The sequence below is a fragment of the Scomber japonicus genome, chromosome 9 (assembly GCF_027409825.1).
Source record: "Scomber japonicus isolate fScoJap1 chromosome 9, fScoJap1.pri, whole genome shotgun sequence".
Lineage (NCBI taxonomy): Eukaryota > Metazoa > Chordata > Actinopteri > Scombriformes > Scombridae > Scomber > Scomber japonicus.
In genome coordinates, this window is record NC_070586.1 from 3,634,148 (window position 1) to 3,654,943 (window position 20,796).

Sequence of the window (20,796 nt, forward strand, 5' to 3'; positions counted from 1 at the left end):
GATGTGAGCGTCCAAACTTATAAAAGTATAATCTCCTATAAACAGCGGTGTTAAGCACATGCTGCACAATCCAGCTGTAACTGCAGCTAATCAAAAGAGACTACTGATGAGCCGTTACTGCTGAATGTTGTACAGAAAAACAGAAACTAAAACCAGGTGGGTTCACAGACGAGTGCTGATTCAGTGCGTTGATCAGAAGTATTTCAGACACTAGTTGCTGTGATGTTTCAGTATTTACAGACCAAACTGATCCGACTAACAGCAGCAGATGTTGGAGCGCACAGATAATCAGCTTTTATTGAGCTGTGGCAGAGAAACACAGTATGAGCACAGATCTGAAGAATAAAAGATTCACTAACTTTGTTGCTTTTCCACTGGATGGATCAGAGGATGATATTTTGTTTGACTCTGACTGACACAGAGTCTGAGGTCAGTGAGCTTGGTGGGCCTTACGACACGAGTACCCGCACAGCTGCACACTGTATTAAATATATAAAGTTACTGTGTTCTTTTAAAAGGTTTAATTGAAACTCATCCTATCTGAACCCGGTCTGAGTTAATGTACCAGTCCAGTTCAGTTAAATCATTACTGGACCATTAACCATTAAGCTGACACACTGTTTCAGGTATAATATGTTTTATTGTGTTTCTAATTAAAGTAAATTGAGAATGTTTTGGAGTATAAATATATATGTCTATAAATGAATAACTACTGGTGCATTCAAATAAACCAGTCTTTTATTAAAAAAAAGTTTTCCCAGCATGACACCCCCAAAAACAGACTGAGACTTAAACACTGGTTTTTACGGTAACTTTTGGGACATAGGAAAGTTTCAGAGCTCTACCCAGCCTGGTATTCAAACCTTTTCTGACTTGCAAAAGACAACGTAAAAGTTATGTCACCAAACTGAGCAAAGTCTGTAAGCTGCTCAGAGTGTGACTGACTGATGGAGAGAAAAACACAGCCTAAAATCCATTGTCAGGTCAAAAGAAGAAAAATTCTTGAATATTATTCTCCACTATTGACCACACACACACACACACACACACACACACACACACACACACACACACACACACACACACACACATTATTCATTAATAACAAAATAACATCAATTAGAGCCAGTATTGCTGCTGCTGATTGTTAGGGAATTTTCCATCATTAATATGCACTGGGTCAAACTAGGCTGTGCGGTCATCGCAAGGCCTCACCAAATGATAGGGTTTAGACACTGTCTCTTCTTGAGATAGTATAAGCAGTGTGTCTGCTCCTTTTGGGGAAAACAGGAGCCATTCTGATAGTGTTGCTATAGCAACCGAGGTCAGATATGTGTTTGACTGTTTTCCCTGAATGGGGTAGAGGCAACTGGAGTCAGAGGTTTGATATAGTGTTGGATGTAGGACAAAGGTCCTGAGTGAGGTCTAAGCAATGTTTTGTCTATAGACCAGTAGACTAAATTCTGTATATCGTAGATGTGTTGGATCTGTCCATATTTGGGCATGGCTCAACCATGGACATTATCTGTGTGTGGTTTAAAGTCTATCCCGGAGGAGAGAAGCTTCAGAATTGAAGGAAGCATCAGGGCATGTAATGTGTACTGATCATTCGCTCGTTTCTCCTTGGCCAAGCAAATAAACCTTTTCAATACAAGACATCCTGGACTCCTGTCTACTCTCTGCATTGATATATGGGCTGCATAATTAAAGTTACTATCAAACTGGCGTCACCGGAACAGGATCTCAACATAACAACGACTGGGTAAGTGCAAAATTTTATGAATTTATGCCTTACCATGTCGTTGTTTGACGAGATCAAAATAAAAGAACCTTTTTGATTTTAATTTTGCAAATTGACAAAAGTAAGAAAGCCCATAAATTGGCACTGATCACAGACGAAATATCCATTTGACCAAAACATGGATACTGTATCCGAATCAGTGTGATTGACAACGATTGGTTGTAATAGCAGAGTGTGTGGTGTTGGAGGGTCAGGAGGGGTGGGAGTTTTCAACCCCTCGTAGGGCCACATTGTGGCTGTTTTGGTTTCTGGGCCAGCTTACGGGCTGCACTCGGCACAGAGGGACCCGCATGAGATTTAAGCTGTAAGAAAAGACATTTTCGGGGATAGTAATTGGCTCTACCTCGCTTAAATCAAGATTGCGGACTATCTGCTCAGTGTCCTTTGGGAAACATGGCTCGGTTTGAGCCTGGGCGCCGGTAATTTTGTGTATACACGCATATTCTAAGCTTCAAACCAACACTGCTGCTATTGTAAAAGAGAAGTTGGAGTCCTATATGCTGTTGAAATCGTATGTTTTATCTGATGTTGTAAAGTGAAAAAAAAAAAAAAAAAAGGGCAATGATACGTCCAGCGCAGGTGGTAGTTTGGAGTCTAAAACCATACAAATTGATTCAACAAAATTTAGAAGACAGAGAGACTGTCAAACAGTAAGAAACACCAGTGAAAATGTGGAACAGACAAATCAACCTGATAATCCACAGGCACAGGCACAGGCACACACAAGTTCAGCACAACCAGCTGATCCAGCAAGACAGTTTCAAGACATGTTTTCTCCATATGTGCCAGCAGGAGTTGTGGGCAGGTTAAAAGGATGGCATTTTGTGTTTCCGTTCTCTTCCCTCATGAATGACTGGACAGAGAGAGAGTGGCTGTATGAGGGGTCGTTTGCGAAAGAGAAACTGCAAATGGCTGAGAAGAATGTTAACACAAACATGGGTAATCCATCCTGGAACTTTGCTTACATGAGAGAATGCATGCGAGTGTGGATAACTGTGGCTCATCAGAGATATGGAGTGCATGTGGATGAGAAAAGGCCTGAGAAGTGCTCTGCTGAGTTGAAAGCTGCCATAGAGAAAATTGCTGCCCGTGTTGAGACGCATCATATTCCTATGCTAGAAGCGGCTTTGCAGACAAGAGCTACTGAATTGACCAACATTAAGCAAAGACATGGTGATAATTTGCGTGCATGTGCCACAGCTATGATGCACAATTGGGCAAAGCGTCAAGCTAAAGTTCCCTCTCAGCAAGACCTGCTAACTGTTTTGGAAGATGTTGAATTTGTACGTCCAGAGCTACAGAAAAGTAAACATTCAGTCTCCAACTATCCCAAGCTCACTAAAACAAATCCTGCCCGACACAGTAACACAGATGAACAGGCCAGCTTACGGCAAGCCACAGCCGATACAGATTTCCTCCTGCAGACTGCTGCAGTGATAGAGGGACAAAGAGTAGCAGCTGCAGAAAGAGCTCGACAGGAGAGAGAGCTAGCCGAAACTGCAGAAAGAGCTACACAGGAGAGAGAGCTAACCGAAGCTGCAGATAGAGCTAGACAGGAGAGAGAGCTAGCCGAAGCTGCAGATAGAGAAGGAGTTGCAGATCTAGCAGATAGAGTTAGACTGGGAGAGCGAGAGAGCTAGCAGAAAGATACAGACAGGAGAGAGAGCTAGCAGAAGCTGCAGACAGAGTTAGACAGGAGAGAGAGCTAGCAGAAAGGTACAAACTGGAGAGAGAGCTAGCAGAAAGATACAGACAGGAGAGAGAGCTAGCAGAAGCTGCAGACAGAGTTAGATAGGAGAGAGAGCTAGCAGAAAGGTACAAACTGGAGAGAGAGCTAACAGAAGCTGCAGATAGAGTTAGACAGGAGAAAGAGCTAGCAGAAGCTAGGGCCAGACAGGAAAGAGAGAAGCTGGAGGCAGAAGAAAGGGAAAAGAGAGATAACACAGGACAGGCTGTGAGGCAGAAAGAAAAGAGTAGCCTTGGACAATCAGGATTAGAAAGAAAGAAATCAAAAGACTGGCTTAAAAAGTCAAAGATAGCTCTCTTAACTGAGACTGGAGACTCAAATGCATCAGATGAGAGCTGTGAAGGTGAATCAGAATTTGACACAGACGGGGAGAAAATTGAGAGAGCTGGAGCACAAGCTTCAAGAGGTGCTAAAAGTTCCCGTTGCCGTACCACAATCAGAAAACCTGGGAGTACAAATACATCACCCAGAGTTACTAGACAGAGACAACAGGCAGACACAGGGTCAGGTTTCCTTAATGCTCCTAAAATAACGATTGGGGAGACAGCTGTTTGCAAACCATGGACACCTGCTGAAATTTTGGATTTGGCCAGAAAGTCTCCAAATCCAATAACACAGGCTGAGGAGTACTGGCTGTGGTTGTCTCAAACATGTAAGGTGTATAACGGTCTGATGCCTGATGTCCAAATGTTGCTTGAATTTACATATCGCACTCATTGGCCTCTGTGTAAGGATGAATTTGTTTTCCCTGCTGCAACGGAGGATGGCCAGTGGCCGCAAGTCAGACCTATGAGTGATTGGATGAACAATGAAGCTAAAACAGCAATAACAAAATGTGGTAAAACGCAGTGTGATTTCTCAGAAGTGGTTGACTGTGTTCAAGGTCCTAATGAGGGTGTGCCTGAATTTCTTCAGCGATTTATGCAAGTGTGGGATAATAATGCTGGAATGAAACGAGAGGAGAATGCTCTCCTTGCCATTCACACTTTGCTGCAAAATTTGAAACCGCAAATTTCCACAGCATACAAACTGTCAGCCCCAGAGTGGCAAAGAATAGGTTGGAAAACAACAAAAGGCAAGCTGATGGATATGTACAGGAGTGGTATTTTCACTACTGAAAGATCCACTTCTAGGTCTAAACAGATGGTGCAACAGGCACCATATCAGAGTGGAGAGCAGCCCACACACAGAAAGTACAACAAAAAGAAATCAAATTGTCGCAGATGTGGAAGAAAGGGACACTGGGCCAAAGAGTGTCAAAGTAATCCCATAAATCCAAACCAGCTTCGCCTCACATACGAACCCCAACAGGCGCCCCAATATTCTCAACAGCCGAACCCTTACTCTCCTCCTCCCCATCCTCCTCCTCCTAACACACACACACCTCAGCCGGCTGCGCACACATCGCAGACATATTACAATCAAGCATAGGGAGGCCATGGAGAGATAGGATCAGAACAACCAATTCACATTCAAGCTGCAACTATTCAAATTTCCAAAAATCCCTCTGAGGATCCAATGATGTCAGTTCAAGTTAATGGTAATAATGTTGATATTTTGGTGGACAGTGGAGCAACTATCTCCACAGTAAAATCTTCTGAGCATGTGTGCACTCCGACCTCTAGATTTATCACAACAGTCGGAGTCTCTGGCATTCCTAATGAAGAGCCATTATCACATCAAGCTGAGATAAGCGTAGAAGGCACAAATGTACAGCACTCTTTTCTGATATCTGAAAAGAGCCCAATTAACCTCATGGGGCGAGATTTGCTTTGTAAGCTACATGCAACAATTCACTGCACCCCTGAAGGGCTGTTTTTAACTCTACCTGATCACAGAGCAGCCCAAGCATTTCAGTTTTTGCAATCCACTGTTGATTGTTTGTACTGTTGGACATTGCCAAAATTTGAACATGTCTTCTATGTTCACAGTGCCCAACATTCAGAAAATTGCCACAACATCACCAGCATGTGCATCATTGATGTCTGCCATGAGGCCTCTCCTGACGTGTCATTGCACAGCAGCCTTTAACCCTTTGGAACAGTATAAGGTATTGGCGAATGATTTCCTAAACAAACAAGAGGGGTTGGAGAGTGAGCAATGTTTGTTTGTTGGTCCGCAGGGGTGCGCTATTCCAATTCGACTGTCTGATACACAACATACACTGTTTGATGTTAAAGATTCATTTCCACACATCACTGTTGCTGTTGCGCCCGGAAAAGAGGCAAAACATCTTGGTAAAATGGTGGCTCGATGCCAAGCACTGAGAGGAGCTGTAACAGCCTCTCAAAACCAAACAATAATACACTTGGGCGAGGAACTGTATTTGTTATCATTAAGTGAGAACACTCAGTTACCAGATAGCACATTTGTTTTGTTTCAGCCACCTCACCCTGCAGAATATGGGGCTCCATCAGAATTATCAGAGGTTCCCTCATATTTATGGGCAAAACATAAAAATCATGTAGGTTTTGTGAACCTCATAAAGTCACACTCAAACCAAATGTCACATTGCCGGCTATCAGACAGTACAACTTGCCTCACAGAGCCATTACTGGAATTGAAACAGTTATTCAATCTCTATTGGATCAAAATGTACTGGTGCAAACTTCCAGTCCATGCAACACACCCATTTTGCCCATCCCAAAACCAAATCGTCCAGATGAATGGAGATTTGTGCAAGATTTGCAGGCTATTAATAATATTGTCGTGCCCACAGCTCCCATTGTGCCAGACACTAATTTGATTTTAGCCTCGTTACCATCCAATTCAACACACTACACAGTCATTGATCTATGTTCAGCTTTTTTCTCTATACCGTTGCATCCAGATAGCCAGTATCTGTTTGCATTCATGTTCAAAGGCAAACAGTATACATGGCGGCGTTTGCCACAGGGTTATGTTGAGAGTCCAACAGTGTACGCAGCAGCGGTAAAAAGAGACCTTGATGACCTCCACTTCCCAGGGGGTTCAACACTTCTGCAGTACGCAGATGATCTTTTGATAGCCTCTCCATCCGAGGAAGCTTGTCGAACTGATTCAATCTTGCTCCTGCAGAGGTTGGCTGAGTGTGGACATAGAGCATCACTGCCCAAACTGCAATTTTGCCGATCTGAGGTCACATATTTGGGTCACCTCCTGAAGGATGGACAGCGCCTCCTATCACCAGAAAGGGTGAAACTGCTGGTCAACATGCCGCCCCCCAGAACTAAGAAGGGCATGCTTTCATTCTTGGGGATGGCGAACTATTGCAGACACTGGATTTTTGAGTATGCAGCTATGGACTCTGTATTGCGAGCAGCCACACTGCAGTCAGCTCCCACTGCAGTTCAATGGACTGATGACATGCAAAAAGCTTTTCAGAACTTAAAGCATGCTCTCACCATGGCTCCAGCATTAGGATTGCCGGACTATCATCAGCCGTTCCATCTACACGTACATGAGAGAGAAGGCTTTGCTACAGGCATTCTAATACAAAAACATGGGTCTCACTACCGTCCTGTTGCGTACTATTCGTCTCGACTGACCCCTGTAGTCCTTGGTATGCCGGGTTGCCTGAGAGCGGTGGCTGCAGTTGCTATTCTGCTTGATAAGTCCGCTCCCATTGTACTGGCTCATGACTGTGTCGTGCACGTTCCGCATGCAGTATTACACATTTTAAACACATCAGCTACTCAACACATGACAGCAGCTAGACGTTCAGGTTATGAGGCAACTATCCTTTCCAGCCCACACATAACTTTAAAGCGCTCACCCCCCCTAAATCCAGCCACTCTCCTTCCACTGATTGACACAACTGAAAATGAGCATGATTGCATTGCTACTATTGATATGTGTACATCACCAAGGCCAGACCTATTGCAGACACCAATACCTAACTCTGAGAGGATTCTTTACACTGATGGTTCAGCTAGCAGACCATCTGACAACGTTCACCTAGCAGGCTATGCAGTAGTAAATGATTGGGAGGTTTTAGAAGCACGAGCTCTGCCTCCTGGCACTTCAGCGCAGGCAGCAGAACTATATGCCCTCACTAGGGCCTGTATTATCGCTTCTGGTAAAACTGCCACCATCTACACTGATTCACGATATGCTTTTGGTGTAGCTCATGATTTCAGTCAATTATGGAAAATGAGAGGGTTTGTGTCATCCTCTGGCAGGCCATTACAACATCATGCGTTGGTAAATGACCTGCTAGACGCCATTATGCGCCCATTCCAGCTTGCAATTGTGAAATGTGCTGCTCACAGTCAAGAAAATGATCCTGTTTCACGAGGAAATGCAATGGCTGATTTCGCAGCCAAACAAGCAGCAACTTCCTCTTCCTCCATGGTACGTCAGTGTGCCTCCACATAGCCTGTCCATCCATTTTCGCTACCCTCCGTTAATGATGTTGTGATGTTGCAAAATCACGCTGATGATAGGGAGCGTAGTCTTTGGTTGAGAAAAGGTTGTACAGTTGATGCGGAGTCTAGCTTGTGGCTCCACCCTGATGGTCGACCAGTTTGTCCTCGAGCTCTCCTACATGTTCTGGCACGTGTTACACACGGACCAGCACATGTCGGAAGAGGGGTGATCAATGATGTTATTCGCTCACAATGGTTTGCACCGGGTATCACACAGGTCTCACAAACTCTTGTTGAAAGTTGCTTGATATGCCAACAGACCAGAAAACAGAACAGCACTGTGCGACATGACCATTTAGAACCCCCATCAGGTCCATTTGTAAATATGCAAATAGATTTTGCACATATGCCCAGTTGTCAAGGCTACAAGTATTTGTTAGTCATAACTGATCGATTTTCAAAGTGGGTTGAATGCTTCCCAACCAGGAAAGAAGATGCCAGAACTGTTGTGAAATGTCTTCTAAGGGAAGTAATCCCAAGATTCGGGGTGCCACAGGGAATAGATAGTGACAGAGGTCCAGCTTTTGTATCACACATCACAAAGGGACTGTCAGCTATTTTAGGATTCAAGTGGCACAAAGTTCAGGACAAGTTGAAAGGATGAATGCAACTATCAAAGAAAGACTGACTAAAACGGTAATGGCGACGGGTCTAAAATGGCCTGACGCCCTACCTCTGGTGTTGTATTCAATTCGAAGTGCACCAAACGCAACCACAGGACTTAGTCCTCATGAAGTGTTGATGGGGAGGCAAATGTCCACAGGGGCAAGCCCCCCTTTAACTCCACACAAAACTACCTTGCTCTGGACGGATGAGTTCATGACTGATTATGTGAAAAAACTAACAGAGATTTTGAGAAAATATCATTTGCAGGTATCCAAGAGGCTCCCCAAACCATCAGAGGAACCAATTCATCCTTTTAAGGAGGGTGACTATGTACTAATCAAATCTCTGGAAAAAGTGTCTTTGTCTCCTAGGTGGAAAGGACCGTACCAGGTGCTGCTGACAACCAGGACAGCTTTAAAGGTTGAAGGAAAGGCAGAATGGATTCATGCCACAAGGTGCAGACTTGCCCCCCCAGCTGCCGGAGAGGATGTGCAGGTCAATTGCAGGTAATCAGACGATTACTCATATTTTCACTCCTGCTAGGTGGACTGGGCCAAGTTACAGGTCTGAAAGTTTCAGGAGATGGAGAGCAGGGAGGCTTCTCTGCTCATGATACAGTCGTAGTTACAGAGTCCTCAAAGAGGGGGTGCCCTCTGCGGGAGAGCCCTGGAGAAACAAACCAGGTAATAGACTCTGAATGCAAGGACGGAGTAATTCATTTTTTGAAGCTCAGTAGCAACAAATATGGCACATGAAACTGCATTAGGTATAAAGGAATTACATGTTAACCATGGGTTTAATTTTGGAGATTTTTCAGGTATCTTCGGGCCATGGGGGTCCAACCTGATCAAGCTTTTGACTACACTGCTGGTCATCATTCTCCTCCTCATCCTCCTCTGTGCCTGTATGAGTTGGCTGATTAAGCTGATGGTGAAGAAGACCACTAAATCCGTCATTCAAGCACCCCAGGTGTGTACAACTGTTGACGCAAATGTTAACAATAATGTGACAATGAGATATTATGATTATCGAGGCTTTGAGGAGTGGATACAGCGTCTTGGGCTGGATGACCTCTCCGTGGAGGATGATGACGAGGAGGAGGAGACCTCAGGTCTGTAAGCAAAAGTATTTAGTTTAATGAATCAGGGAGTCAGATAGTGGGAGGCGTGATGTGTCTGAGTGTTCACGAGCAAGGAACACATCACCAACGAGATACTTTTAACACATTTATTGACAGAATTTGAATGAATTGTGTATTCTTGATACGGAACGATTCTTGATACGGTGATTCTTGATGCGGTGTGGGGAGGTCGGACGAAGGATCCGCCGCTGCGCCCGGGCAGTGACGAACCCCCAGGAACCTATGAGAGAGGAGAGAAGAACAGAAGAGAGGGCGGGGGGGAGGGAAACTCGAAAGCGAGAGTGAACGAGGGGGAAGCTGTTAGGTCTGTTTATATAGGAGCCGGAAGGGGTGTAACTGGTGTGTGTTCCCGCTCCCGAAACTGCGCTTATCAAGCTTCGATTCACGAGCAAGGAACACATCACCAACGAGATACTTTTAACAGATTTATTGACAGAATTTGAATGAATTGTGTATTCTTGATACGGAACGATTCTTGATACGGTGATTCTTGATGCGGTGTGGGGAGGTCGGACGAAGGATCCGCCGCTGCGCCCGGGCAGTGACGAACCCCCAAAAAACCTCCAATTATTTGAGATGTGCTCGTGCGGATCTTAGATCGTTGAGTCTGAGCAGATATAGCTGTGATACGTTAATGAGCGTTAATAGTGAGAGTCCAAGATACAAGCAAGACGGCACGGGTCGAAGTGTGATGGTGACACAGTGAATTCTGAGCATCCAAGGAAACTGAAGATGCTATATGGAATATGGAATATGAACCTCGCTTTGAGGGTCAGGGCGATGTGAGGAGTTTGGTATCCTCAGCGAATGGTGTGTAAGCAAGTGGACAGCAGATTGGCGGTAAGAGAAAGCCGTTTGGCTGGTTCTTGGCTTACGAGACCAGCGAGAAGTGACTTACTTGGGGATGGTTTATGGCTGGGCTGGGATTACCTGTGATTAGTTTGGAGAAAAACTAGTACCGCTGAGGTAGGATTTGATAGTAGGTGTTTTATGTTCATGGCAGAATGAGCATAGGTGATGTAGCAGATGACGGTGGTGAGATAGAACGAGGGGGAAATGATGTTGTGTCGGTCATGAAAGTGTTGGAACTTATTCCAAGCTGTCCAGTAGGAGGAGAGTGTAGAAGATAAGCTGTTAATATTGTAGTTTGGAATTCGAAGATCAGTAGTATTAAAGATGGATTTACAGATTGAAGTCAGTGCAGAATATGGAGGAACTGGAGTCGGCAGCGGTTTGGCGTGCAGAGCCAGTTTCTGAACTTCTGGAACATAAAATGAGAGTCAGCGATGGTATTATGGTTGCCTGGGACGTAGGCCGCACGGAGGATATTGGTTAGTGATGGAGTGCCACGTGAGCGACGCATGAATGGCGTGATTGAAAAGGAGTTGGAGCGACCTTGGTTAATGATTTCAACGACTGAGATTATCATAGTGTATAAGAATGGATTAACTAGACTATTCGTGTCCCCATAGAACAGCGGTGGCTACTACGGGGGTAGATTTCGAAGAGGCGGAGGAAGCGACCTGGCAATTGTCCATGAGTTCTGGGGGCCATTCTGATGCTAACCATCTACCATTGTAGAAACCCCCAAAATCAGCAGAAGGAGCGGCATCAGTGTAGCTGGATGTCAAGGGAGTTAGTCAGCTGATCATCATAAAAGAAGGAGATACCGTTCCGGCTAGAGAGGAGATGGAACCACAAGCGAAGCTCGGCGAGACAGGATTGGTTCCGTGACAAGGAAGACAGAAGCGACAGGACGATACGATAGACCGCAGGTGGCTCTAAGAGCGTCGATAATGAAATAGTTATGGTGGTGAAATAGGATGACATATATATGTTACTTTGAACGTGTGACAGGGGCATTGACAATGAAATGGTAGAAGTGATGAGATAGGATGAAGTGTAGGTTACGTTAAACATGTGAAAGGGGCGTTGATAATGAAATGGTCGAAGTGACGAGAGAGAACGACAGGTAGTTTACGTCAAACGTGTGAAAGGGGGTGGTCTCAGCTGGCCATTTGGCGGAGAACGATGCATCGTTCTGTCTGATGAAGTTGCAGGAGTAGCACTTGGGGGCAATGACATCCCGGTGTCACTGCCCGGGAGAAATGAGCTGCAGGGATCAGTGTAGTCAAATATGGGTTATCCTGGTACCTTGATGATGAGACAGCGGGGCGCTGGAAGCCCGGGGGCAGATGTTCCGGTTGAAGCAGAGTGCTGGCAGCTCTCGGTGCCAGGAGCCTTGACTAGAGCAGGCTTCTGTGGCAACTAGAGCAGGATGTCCACGATAAAAGCTGCCTGCTGTCGAACTAGGCGAGCCAAGGTTGGGTTGAGTAAACGGCGGGGTCACTGACATCAAACATCCTGGCCGAATTGAAGTGGTGCAGATGTAGTGAAAAACAGCAGGGGTCATTGGCATCCTGGTGCTGATGTTCTGGCCTAAGCCGAGTGCTGTGATTGGAATGAAGGGACGGCAAGGGTTGTAGGCATCCCGGTGCCCGATGTTCCCGTTGGAACGAAGTGCTGTGGTTGGACAAATAAACAGCATGGGTTGCAGGCATCCCGGTGCCTGATGTCCATAACTAAGCAAAGTGCTGCTGTTAGATTTAAGGAAATAGCATGGGTCGTAGGCATCCCGGTGCCTGATGTCTCTGTCTAAACAAGCGCTGTGCTGCTGTTGGATTTAAGGAAACAGCATCGGTCGCAGGCATCTCGATGCCTGAAGTACACGACTAGGTGAAGTGCTGCTGTTGGATTTAGAAAACAGCATGGTCGCAGACATCCCGGTGCCTGATGTCCCTGTCTAAGCGAAGCGCTGGGGTCGTAGTGAGGAAACGCCATGGTTGCTGGTATCACTGTGCCCGATGTTCCCGTCTAAGCGGAACACTGGTTAGAGTTAGAAAACCACATGGGTCGCAGGCATCCCGGTGCCTGATGTCCCTGTCTAAACGAAATGCATGGCTGGAGTAAAGAAAACCGCATGGGTCGCAGGCATCCCGGTGCCTGATGTCCCTGTCTAAATAAAGCGCTGCGGTCGTAGTGAGGAAATGGCATGGTTGCTGGTATCACTGTGTCTGATGTTCCGTCTAAGCGGTACACTGTGGCTCGAGTAAAGAAAACCGCATGGGTTGCAGGCATCCCGGTGCCTGATGTCCCTGTCTAAACGAAATGCTGTGGCTGGAGTAAAGAAAACCGCATAGGTCGCAGGCATCCCGGTGCCTGATGTAGACGACTAAGCGAAGTGCTGCTGTTGGATTTAGAAAACAGCATGGTCGCAGGCATCCCGGTGCCTGATGTCCCTGTCTAAACGAAGCGCTGCGGTCGTATTGAGGAAATGGCATGGTTGCTGGTATCACTGTGACTGATGTTCCGTCTAAACAGAACACTGTGGCTGGAGTAAAGAAAACTGCATGGGTCGCAGGCATCCCGGTGCCTGATGTCCCGGTCTAAACGAAATGCTGTGGCTGGAGTAAGAAACCGCATGGGTCGCAGGCATACCGGTGCCTGATGTCCCTGTGTAAACGAAATGCTGTGGCTGGAGTAAGAAACCGCATGGGTCGCAGGAATCCCGGTGCCTGATGTCCCTGTCTAAACGAAATGCTGTGGCTGGAGTAAGAAACCGCATGGGTCGCAAGCATCCCGGTGCCTGATGTCCCTGTCTAGGAGCGGCGCTGCGGTTGGAGTGAGGAGACGGCAGGGGGTTTATGACTCAGACAATATAGAATCAATTTCAGGTTAGTTGTATTTGTGATAAATTGTGTTAGTAGCTTGCGATCCAGCTTTTAACGTGGACGATACAGAGTGATTTCGGTTAGTATTGTGATAACTGTGTTAGTAACGTGCAATACGATGCGTTTAATGGCAGATGATGCCTAAAATGACGATGACTCGATATGCTGGCAACGTGCAACCTGGTGTTTGTAATGTTCAAGCACATGTAACGGTGTGCAATGGCAAAGTGACGTTAGAGTAGCTGCGTGAGAAGCTTCCAGCTGGTATATGGAAAAGACAATGTGGAAGTAACTTTAAATTAATTATGAATCTTTACTACAAAGTAGTGGCGATGGATAACGTATGATGCAGGACTGATGCCGTTGGTATAATGCCATAGACTGTATAGAAGAAATGGACGTAACAATGTGACGTCACCCACTGGTTTGTGGACTGCTGCTCAGGAGCCACTTTAATTTAATTTAATTTATTTATTTATATTTATTAATTAATTAATTAATTTATTTTCCCTCTTTTTCTTTTATGACAGCAAAACGATAATACTGACAAGTCTGAGTAGAATGAGTAGCGCAATACTACCTGGCCCCTGCCGGGGGGCGCTGTGGCCGTTGGGCTACGGGGCTCTGTGACGTCACGCGTGCCGAACCGGGCGGTGATTGGCTTAGACGAAAACCCGGAAGGCGGGAGCGCCGGTTGCTGTAGTTGATGCTGAGTAAACGATGAAGCTTTAGTTTAATGTGGCTGAGGTTGATAGGGAATGCATCCTATGCAGGAATCGTTGGCAGTTCGGTCCCTGATGTCGGGGTCCGTTCGTGGATGTAAAGGCGGCCGGACGGAGAGTGCGAGTCCGGTGTGGTGGAGAGTTATCTGGACTGTTGAAGCGGTTGAGGAGGGGAGAGTTGAAGCTGCTGCTCCAGCGGCTTTGTGCGTTGCTTCCCTGGTTTTTGCCCTCGCTAGTGGAGGAGAGGAAGCCGGAGATCTACCGGGAGTGTCACATCAGTGTGGGCTGAAGAGCCCGCAAGGCCGGCATGTGCCCCGCGGGGCGCTCGGCTGCGGTCTGCTACTGTGTGACGAGAGGAGAACCGGTTTCCCACGAATCTTCAGTCAAGTCGGACGGGTTGATCTGCAGTTCGTGATCCGTGGTGAGTTCACTCTTGGAGTAGTAATCGTAGCATTTGTTCAAGTTTTGTTGATGCGATGCGGGAAGTACGATCTGTTTCTGGGATGACCATGAAAGCTTGACTGAGACTGCCTGCATGTGAAACTCGAAAGTGAGAGTGAACGAGGGGGAAGCTGTTAGGTCTGTTTATATAGGAGCCGGAAGGGGTGTAACTGGTGTGTGTTCCCGCTCCCGAAACTGCGCTTATCAAGCTTCGATTAAACTGAGGCAGATGCGTATCACCTGCTGTCTGCAGATGAAACTCAGAGGCTTCTGTGTGTTCATGTACTCCTTGTTTTATTTTCCTTTCAGGGTTTTTAACGATTCCAGATTTTATTGTGTGTTCCAAATTTCAAAATAACTATTAATCACTTTAATCATTTTTGTTTAATGAAGTACAGTTAAACATTTCTCTAGTTTGAATAAGCAGAATCATTTCTTTGTTTAGTTTATAGAGAATGTTGTATGTGATTTTGATTTCATAAATGTGTATTTGAATGCAATGAAAAGAGAAAACTGCAACTGATGAAGAGGATGAGATGGATGATGGATTCAAGGCCACCATGCTTCGAAAGTGCTAGTAACCTCTCCATGGTGGTGACCCTCGACTGTACGTTAAGTACATGGGTTGAAGACTCGTCAGTGCATAAATTAAATGTGTGACAATGATTAAAATTGTTAATGTGATTTAACTTTTCCTTTTCAGGGATGAAATGAGTATTTTGCTGTATTGCTGTAATCACATGTGTATGTATGTACCACCTTTTAAAGAGTAAGGTTTCCTAATGGGATAAGATAGGGTAAACGCATAGGTCTTGTTACCTCCATACCATCGAGGCGTGGCCTTAAGCACCTTGCTAGTCTAGGAGTAGTTAGCACAGGGTTCTTGTTTGCTTTTTCAGGATCTTTAGGGAAATATAGCTTCTGTGAGATAGGTGCATGTGACTCATGATATCTGTCCTGAGCTCCTTAATACTTCATTGTTTCAGGGGTTCTTCATTCCTTTGAGGGTGAGCCTCACTACTGCCCTTGTTGGCCGGAAGGCAGAACTCATGTGTCATGTGACAGAATAGGCATATGTGGTACATAAGAGGGGAATTGTTATGATTTGCATGAAATGTTTTTTAATGATTTTCATGAAATGTTTCAAATTCATTTTATTTTTCCCTAGGGACATTAATTGTAATGGAATGATGTTACTGTGTGAGTTTATGTTTTCAATACTATTTGATTTTGTCTTATGTGACTTTTGTGGATTTGTAAGGTAGATGCTGCTTCTGTTCTGGGGTACTCCGTGGGTAGTCTTGCCACTGTAATGTCTAGAGTATGGGTAGTCAGTATTGATCTCCTGATCAATAAGAGGGGATTGTTAGGGAATTTTCCATCATTAATATGCACTGGGTCAAACTAGGCTGTGCGGTCATCGCAAGGCCTCACCAAATGATAGGGTTTAGACACTGTCTCTTCTTGAGATAGTATAAGCAGTGTGTCTGCTCCTTTTGGGGAAAACAGGAGCCATTCTGATAGTGTTGCTATAGCAGCCGAGGTCAGATATGTGTTTGACTGTTTTCCCTGAATGGGGTAGAGGCAACTGCAGTCAGAGGTTTGATATAGTGTTGGATGTAGGACAAAGGTCCTGAGTGAGGTCTAAGCAATGTTTTGTCTATAGACCAGTAGACTAAATTCTGTATATCGTAGATGTGTTGGATCTGTCCATATTTGGGCATGGCTCAACCATGGACATTATCTGTGTGTGGTTTAAAGTCTATCCCGGAGGAGAGAAGCTTCAGAATTGAAGGAAGCATCAGGGCATGTAATGTGTACTGATCATTCGCTCGTTTCTCCTTGGCCAAGCAAATAAACCTTTTCAATACAAGACATCCTGGACTCCTGTCTACTCTCTGCATTGATATATGGGCTGCATAATTAAAGTTACTATCACTGATATAAACACAGATCTCAGTAAATAATACAAGACTATCAGTGAATGTAACTCCTCCTCCTCCTCATGTATTGAACCTGAACCGAGAGCATTTTTAACCAAGTGTTCAACAGTATTTCAGGTCATGTCTTTAAACATCATAAATATATGACTTCAAACACACATCTTTCCAGATTCATTTAAAACAGCTGTAGTTAAACCTTTACTAAAAACCCCAACCTAGATAGTAACGCTCTGTCCAGCTACAGGCTGATATGACCCGAACCAAATGATGATGCAGTCATAAACATAAATGGATGAGCAATAACTTCTTAAAGTTAAATGATGACAAACTGAGTACAATAATTTGGAAAATTAAATCTTGATGTTATTTTAGATTCAAATTTAAACTTCAGTTCTCTGCAGCTCGACTATTAACCAGAACTAAAAGGAGATAACTCACTTTTTATCTGCTCTGCTGTGACTTCCTGTGAGTTTCAGAGTTGACTTTAAGGTTGTCCTCCTTACACACACACAGACCTTAATGCTACACGGATAACTTCATGTTAACAGAGGTGGGAGGTAATGAAGTATTTGTACTTAGTTATTGTACTTTAGTAGAATTTTCAAGTATCTATAGTTTACTTTTCCTCTCTACATCTGAACACATATCTGAACTTTCTACTCCTTACATTGTCAAAACAGTGTGGTTACTTGTTTCAACCTCAGTGACTTTATAAGAAGAAGACATGACTTTTAAATAAGCAATAAAAAAACAATCTTTTTTACCCAAATCCAAAGCACATGGAAGAAAAGTCCAACAATGAGCAGACAGTGCAGGAATGTAACACCAGCTGTAAGACTCCTGACAAATGAACACATGCTGAGCACTGTGCACAGACGTGCAAGATTCACATGATAAGGCTGACAGCCCTATTTAGATGTGTTACATATATACATAAATCTGTTATCTCCCAATTGATTTTATCCTCATTTGTAAACAAACAATATTGTTACTAATGTATTGACTGATGTTATTAAGTCTGGCATCTTTTATACTGATATTTAATCATCTTCCTGTTTCTCCGTTTTTATCCTACATAATAAGACAAATATGAATAAACTAAAGAGATCCTCATTTAGAAATGTAAACAATAAAACATTAATAACTTCATAGAGATGTTTGTAAAAGTGTTCATAGAAACAGAATATGAAGCATCTGATGTTAATATGGTTTATATACTTTCTATACAAACCTGTTTTCAACCATTGTTTTCCTCTAATGGAAACAAAAGATCTGTGAACATGAATAAACTATGATTTACTACTAATCAATGAAATCTGATCTCAAGATAAATTAATTATATGATAATATATTTTCTAATTCCCAATCCCTTAAATGGCACTACATATAAAAATTATGGTGAATGTCAAACAGAAATATAATAGTGACTATTTTACCAGATCTTCTACATGTGATACTCTGAATGAATTACTCAACAACAGAAACTCCTTTACTCCATCCTGACTGGATTTCACGCATATATGGTGTACAGATAACAGACTCCTTACTTATTACTAATCAATAGAATACATTTTTTGTATATATGGGAATATGTCTTACAAACATATTGGCAATGCTTGTGGTTCTGAATATATAAATAAAGATTTTCCCTCTCTACATATTTCTGAATCTGTAAAGTCTTCAGAAGTACTTGACATCATCATGAAGTTTAAAGATTCTTCTGCTGGTCAAATTACAGCCTCACTAATAAAAACACTAACCATTATCTCTAACCCTAACCCTTTGAGATTAACTCTGATTTTCATTCATATCAGACAAGAAATAATCATTTACACATTCATTTCTATAGAAGCTCTTTTGTCAAATGCTCATTGATTAATCAAAGTGTTGTTTATATAAACAGTATACACCCCCCCCCCCCCAATCACCTTAACTTAGCCTCACATCTTTCCATAAACACCTCTGCTCTCAGGTCTAACTGTAGTTATTTTATGTTTCTGGAAATTTTGATGGTTTAACTAGTTGGATGTTTCTTAATTTATTCATGAAATATAAAATGTTGTTGAAGAATTTTCATCAGTTCAACTTGCTCGATTTCATTAGAAGTTGCTAGCAGCTAGTTAACCATATAACTTCGCTTTTGGCTTCGGTGTAGGCTACATAACACAACCTGCTCCTCCCTTCATAACACAATCTGCCCCCTCCCTCCATACACAACCTGGCCCCTCCCCCCATACACAACCTGCCCCCTCCCTTCATAACACAATCTGCCCCCTCCCTCCATACACAACCTGGCCCCTCCCTTCATAACACAATCTGCCCCCCCCCCCCCCCCTTCATAACACAACCTGCCCCTCCCTTCATAACACAACCTGGCCCCCACCCCTTCATAACACAACCTGGCCCCTCCCTTCATAACACAACCTGCCCCCCCCCCTTCATAACACAACCTGCCCCTCCCTTCATAAACTACTGAAGTAGGGGAGGATGCTTCAGTAGCTCTCCTGGATGCTCTGTGTGTCTCCCACATATTGATAGCGGCTCCTTAAAGCCCGCAAATGAGACATCTGGAGCAAGCAACAGCGCGCACTGGAGTGACTGAGCGCTTGTGTGTGTCTGTGTGTGTGACTATCAATGCAGTGCGTGTGAGAGCACAGCATCCTGATAGATCTGTGTTGCTGCTTATTACACCAATCACACCTAAATCTTCTAAAGTGTAGGAGCAGTTCACACTACATAAAACTAGAAAGTGTGTGCTGCATCCTGCGCACGTATGCACATGCACAAAAAACGATGGGATTCCTATGGCTTTTGCGCGTCATATCAATGATATGTCAGTGTGTGGATCATTAACCTTGTTACAGTGTGCTCCCTGGTTCTAGTTAGTGAACTATCAGCTTCTACCTGCTCAGATCTCACAGTCAACAGTAGGAGATGAGGAGAGCAGCAGGGGAATCTAGCGCACATAGTTAGTATGGAAGCCTAATGATGGAAAAAGTAAAACTGGTAACTACAAAAATAAACCATTAATATTATTTATCTTTTATTTATTGTTCCAACAGCTCAGGTCGACTGAACAACAGAAAATACCTCTTTATGTGCAGCATACATGTGTATGTTATTTTGTTAAAGCTATCAGACATAACACTACTTCAGAGAGCACTGAGTAGTCAGAGCACTTATTTTAAAACATATTGGTTAATCTATTGAACAATTCATTACATTGACACAGACTGATGTGCATTGTTTATGGGAATATCATTCATAGTTTATCATCTCTAGAAGTGTGTGATTCAACTTTGTTTTTTAAGAAGGAAAAGAAAATTGCAATTATTGATTATATCGAATCGCAATACTTGTAGAATTGCAATTATCGAGAATCGTGATACAATCGAATCGTGACCAAAGCATGTCGTCCCACCCCCACTGATAAGTAATGGAGTGTACATATTCATAGCTAAACAGGATTTCCAGGTTCAGACTGTGTTGTTGTCTAAACCTTTAGACTTTGATCAGGTTACAGTTTATTTTCAAAGATTATTAACAAATGTCTCTTCCTCTCTCTAAATTTGGCAAGTTGGATTCAATCAGGTTTTAAAATTCTCATTTACACTTAGGACCTAATTTACTAAGATCCCAAACAAAGGTACTAAGTTGCATGTTCAGTGTAATAGATTACATGTTTAGTTATTGTGTGTATTTCAGGTGATCTACTAAGAATAACTGTAAATAACAACAGGAGCAGACAGCAGTATTTAAATGAAGGTTTTGTGTCTTAATGGAGAGTTTGGATGAGCAGAAAAATGATCTCATGGAATTAAAGGTTCTGAGTAACATATTGAGTTACAGCAGAAATATATTACCAGATAAATGCTGTACAGGAGAGGGTTAGGGTTAACCCACATATGGGAGATCATTAGTGACAAAGTTAATGCCGTTAGTAAAACCTAAAATATTAACACAGGTGGAAAAACTCTGTTCCTTTGTGTATTCTGTCATTGTGTCTCCGTCTCCTCGTCTCCATAGTAACAGCCGGTTAATACCTGCCTTTCTAACTTATTATTATAGACACAGTTACCGTAGCAACATTAGCTTCAGGTTTGGTAAATCACAATGTGTGTGATAAATAACGTATTTACATTTTCTCCTCCCTGTATTTTACACATTGAGGTTAAAACGCCTCATATTACATTAATTACGGTAAACTACTAATATTACATTAATTACGGTAAACTACTAATATTACATTCATTATGGT